This window comes from Triticum aestivum, chromosome 3D (genome assembly GCF_018294505.1).
Source record: "Triticum aestivum cultivar Chinese Spring chromosome 3D, IWGSC CS RefSeq v2.1, whole genome shotgun sequence".
NCBI classification, from domain to species: Eukaryota; Viridiplantae; Streptophyta; class Magnoliopsida; order Poales; family Poaceae; genus Triticum; species Triticum aestivum.
Genome location: NC_057802.1, coordinates 523,894,902 through 523,900,365, shown reverse-complemented (window position 1 = coordinate 523,900,365; position 5,464 = coordinate 523,894,902).

Sequence of the window (5,464 nt, the reverse complement as noted above, 5' to 3'; positions counted from 1 at the left end):
CCTCGCTACAAGCAAGGTATAGCCCCTCACATATTTCAAAATCGGCGGATCCTGTTCTACGCATACTCACATGGAAGTCGACCAATCTCTATACCTGGATGTCCGGCACACTACATAGGTCAGCCCTTTTCAAATTCAGAATCTTTTTGTAAATCTATAAACATTTCAAAATGTTTTTGGAATATTATAAATTCATGGATATTTTTAAACTTTTGGGAATTTTAAAATCCAGAACGTATATATTTAAAACAACAGGAGCTCTCTTGATTGATGTACTACCTATGTCCTGGTTTATTGGTCCCTATTGTACTCCGTGCTAAATTTTGATCATAAATTTAACTAACAAAATGTTCACGCATGTCATCAAAATTATATCATTGAAAATTATGTTCAAATACGAATCCAACGGTATAATTTTTGTTGACATGCATTAACAGTTTGTTAGTTAACTCTTTGATCAAAATTTGACACAAATTACAAAGAAGATCAATAAACCAGGATGAAGGTGGTATAGAAAAAAGGAGCTCCCTTGAGAACACACCGTTGACAAAATTCAGAACATTCTGCATGTCTTCCGATATGATTAGAAAAGACGAATATTTTTGCAAATTCTAAGATGTAATAAGAGGAAGAAAAATATTGCTGATAGTGCTGACACATACAGATTAATCCAAGAATATTCGAATTATTCATGTCGTCTCCTTGGGACGGCGAGGTTAGAGTGTTTCTCAACATGCGTGTGTGCCGACAATATTTGGTGTCATGTGCTTCAGGGGCTCTAGAGTATTGATCTTTAGGGGCATGTGATACGTCTTCAACATATCTATAATTTTTAATTGTTCTATGATATTATATTATCTGTTTTGAATGTTTTATATACATTAATATGTTATTTTATATTATTTTTGGGATTAACCTATTAACCGAGAGCCCAGTGTCAGTTTCTGTTTTTTCCTTGTTTTGAGTTTCGCAGAAAAGGAATACCAAACGGAGTCCAAACGGAATGAAACATTCGCGATGATTTTTCTTGAACCAGAAGACAACCAAGAGACTTGAAGATGAAGTCGAAGGAGCCACGAGGCGGCCACTAGGACGGAGGGCGCGCCCCCACCCTTGTGGGCCCCCCGTGAGCCTCCTGACCTAATTCTTTGACCTATATATTTCCAAATATCCCCAAACCACCAGAGGCATCCACGAAAACACTTTTCCACCGCCGCAACCTTCTGTACCCGTGAGATCCCATCTAGCGACCTTTTCCGGCACCTTGCCGGAGGGGGATTCGGTCACGGAGGGCTTCTACATCAACTCTGTTGCCCTTTCGATGAAGCGTGAGTAGTTTATCACACACGTACGGGTCCATAGCTAGTAGCTAGATGGCTTCTTATCTCTCTTTGATTCTCAATACCATGTTCTCCTCGATATTCTTGGAGATCTATTCGATGTAATATTTTTTTGCGATGTGTTTACCGAGATCCGGTGAATTGTGCATTTACGATCAGCTTATCTATGGATATTATTTGAATCTTCTATGAATTCTTTTATGCATGATTTGATATCCTTGTAATTCTCTTCAAACTATCGGTTTGGTTTGGCCAACTAGATTGGTTTTTCTTGCAATGGGAGAAATGCTTAGCTTTGGGTTCAATCTTGCGGTGTCCTTTCCCAGTGACAGTAGGGGCAGCAAGGCACGTATTGTATTGTTGCCATCGAGGATAAAAAGATGAGGTTTTCATCATATTGCTTGAGTTAATTCCTCTACATAATGCCATCTTACTTAATGCATTAATCCGTTCTTTATGAACTTAATACTCTGGATGCATGCTGGATAGCGGTCGATGTGTGGAGTAATAGTAGTAGATGCAGAATTGTTTCGGTCTACTTGAAACGGACGTGATGCCTATATTCATGATCATTGCCTTAGATATCGTCATAACTTTGCGCTTTTCTATCAATTGCTCGGCAGTAATTTGTTCACCCACCATATTATTTGCTTTTTTGAGAGAAGCCTCTAGTGAAACCTATGGTCCTCGGGTCTATTTTCCATCATATAAGTTTTCGATCTACTATTTTGCAATTTTTTATTTTCCGATCTATAAACCAAAAATACCAAAAATATTAACTTTATCGTTTATCTATCTCTATCAGATCTCACTTTTGTAAGTAATCGTGAAGGGATTGACAACCCCTTTATCGCGTTGGGTGTAAGTTGTTTGATTGTTTGTGCAGGTATTCGGTGATTTGTGCGTTATCTCCTACTGGATTGATATCTTGATTCTCAAACTGAGAGAAATACTTATCTCTGCTTTGATGCATTACCCTTTCCTCTTTAAGGAAAAAAATCAACGCAAACTCAAGAAGTAGCAGCATGTGCACGAAGACTTCTCAATTATCATCGATAAGGTCAGGCTAACTCCGATAGGATAGCAGCGACAACAAGGCGTCGGCAGCTCACTGAGGTTAGGGTTTCTCGTCATGTGACGATATTTGGTGTGAGGTGCTTTAGATCTATGAAAGGGTTCAATGACGACGACCGCGACTCCAGGGCGCTGGTCCCGAGGAACACGTGCATGAAGACTTCCCAGTTGTCATTGACAAGGTCAAGCCGGCTCCGGTAGGGGAGCGGTGATAGCGGCTCCATGGCGCCGGTGCTTATAGGCACGTGCACGAAGACTTCTCAGTTGTCATTGATAAGGTCAAACCGGCTCCGGTAGAGGAGTGGCGACAGCGGCACGTCGACGACTCGTTCTGGCGGTAGTAATGGTCAATCATTGGTCTCGGAAGATTGAAAGATCGTGGATGTCGCCTAGAGGGGGGGTGAATAGGCGCTTTAAAATAATTACGGTTTAGGCTTGAACAAATGCGGAATAAACCTAGCGGTTAATTTGACAAGCACAAAACCTACAACAACTAGGCTCACCTATGTGCACCAACAACTTATGCTAAGCAAGATAAACAACTAAGTGATAGCAAGATATATGACAAGAAACAATATGACTATCACAAAGTAAAGTGCGTAAGTAAAGGGTTCGGTTAAGAGATAACCGAGGCACGTGGAGACGACGATGTATCCCGAAGTTCACACCCTTGCGGATGCTAATCTCCGTTTGGAGCGGTGTGGAGGCACAATGCTCCCCAAAAAGCCACTAGGGCCACCGTAATCTCCTCACGCCCTCGCACAATGCAAGATGCCGTGATTCCACTAAGGGACCCTTGAGGGCGGTCACCGAACCCGTACAAATGGCAACCCTTGGGGGCGGTCACCGAACCCGTACACTTTGGCAACCCTTGGGGGCGGTCACCGGTACCCGTCAAATTGCTCGGGGCGATCTCCACAACCTAATTGGAGACCCCGACGCTTGCCCGGAGCTTTACACCACAATGATTGAGCTCTGAACACCACCAACCGTCTAGGGCGCCCAAGCACCCAAGAGGAACAAGCTCAAGGGCACCAAGCACCCAAGAGTAATAAGCTTCTCAACTTGTAACTTCCACGTATCACCGTGGAGAACTCAAACCGATGCACCAAATGCAATGGCAAGGGCACACGGAGTGCCCAAGTCCTTCTCTCTCAAATCCCACCGAAGCAACTAATGCTAGGAAAGAGAATGAGAGGAAGAACAAGAAGGAGAACACCAAGAACTCCAAGATCTAGATCCAAGGGGTTCCCCTCACATAGAGGAGAAAGTGATTGGTGGAAATGTGGATCTAGATCTCCTCTCTCTTTTCCCTCAAAAACTAGCAAGAATCCATGGAGGGATTGAGAGTTAGCAAGCTCGAAGAAGGTCAACAATGGGGGAAGAACACGAGCTCAAGAGAGATAAGGTTCAATGGGGAAGAAGACCCCCTTTTATAGAAGGGGAAAAATCCAACCGTTATGTGCTCAGCCCGCACACGAGCGGTACTACCGCTCCACGAGCGGTACTACCGCTCTGGCGGAAGAAGTAGGGAAAAGGAGCAACCAAACATGAACCTTGGGGCGGTAGCACCGCTTATAAGCGGTACTACCGCGCACCCCAGCGGTACTGCCGCTGGAGGAGCAGAACACGGGACCAAAAAACAGTAGCGGTACTACCGCCCGACCGGAGCGGTACTACCGCTTATAGGCGGTACTACCGCTTATAGGTGGAACTGCCGTGCCTTACTGCCGTGCAACTACTGCAAAACTCGACACGAAAAATGCAAGACCCAAAATCGAGGCGGTACCAGCGCGGAACCGTAGCCGTACTACCGCTTATGGCCATAGGCGGTACTACCGCTTTGGACAGCGGTACTACCGCTTGGGGTGATAAGCGGTACTGCCGCTCTGGCCGCGGTACTACCGCTAGGAAACCAAAACTGCCATAACTTCTGCATATGAGCTCCGAATTGAGCAAACTCAAGCTTGTTGGATTGAGAAAGGCGAGTAGCATCAAAACAGCGACTGATTATAGTAAGAAGAGGCAGGGGAGGTATGCCAAAAATAGAGGAGTGAAACCTCCAACCGAGAAGAACCGGCATAACCTCCAACATCGAAAACATCATAGAAGATGCGAGTGAACTCCGTTTTCGATGAACTCGAGCTTGTCATCAAGATGACCATAAGCTCCAAAACTCACAAAGAGAAGAACCAAACAAGAACCAACAAAGATGATGCAAGGATGCAATGGTTTGAGCTCTCTATGAACGATACGATCAAGCTACTCATCGAGAGCCCCCCTTGATAGTACGGCAATCGATCCTATAACCCGGTCTCCCAACTACCATCATGAGACCGGTAAAATAGAAAACCTATCAAGAGCAAACCTTTGCCTTGCACATGGTCCACTTGAGCTAGATGATGACGACCTTGACTCCCTCAAGTTGGACCACCTTTCTTGGTTGTGTTGGCTCGATGAAGACTAGTTGATTGCTCCCCCATACTCCACTATGGGTGAGCCACTCTTCCGCACATCTTCACCAGTCCATTGTCACCACAATGGACGGCAAGCTTCAAGCATTTGATCTCGTCATAATGCTTCACTTGAACTTGCGCACCGCAACATCTTCACAAGTCCATTGTTGCCACAATGGACGGCAAGCTTCAAGCATTTGATCTCTTCATGATGCTTCACTTGAACTTGCACACCGCGAACTAACCCCACAAAAAACTCTCACGAAGATCATGGGTTAGTACACAAAGCGTAATCGACAATGCTTACCACACCATGGGATCGCTTGACCCCTCTCGGTACATCTTGTGCGCTTTGTGTGTTGATCAACTTGATTCACTCTTGACTTAGTCTTGATCAACCTTGACTCTTTCCAACTCTCTTCATTTGGATGATGTCTTGAAGGTAAACATGAATGATCACACAATCTTCTTCTTCAAGACATGCTTGCAATAAGCTCTACTCTCACATGACCAATCTTTGGATAATTCCTTAATAACACCTTGGTCACCACATAAACTCCTTGAAACCAACACATGGACTTCAAGAAATGCCTA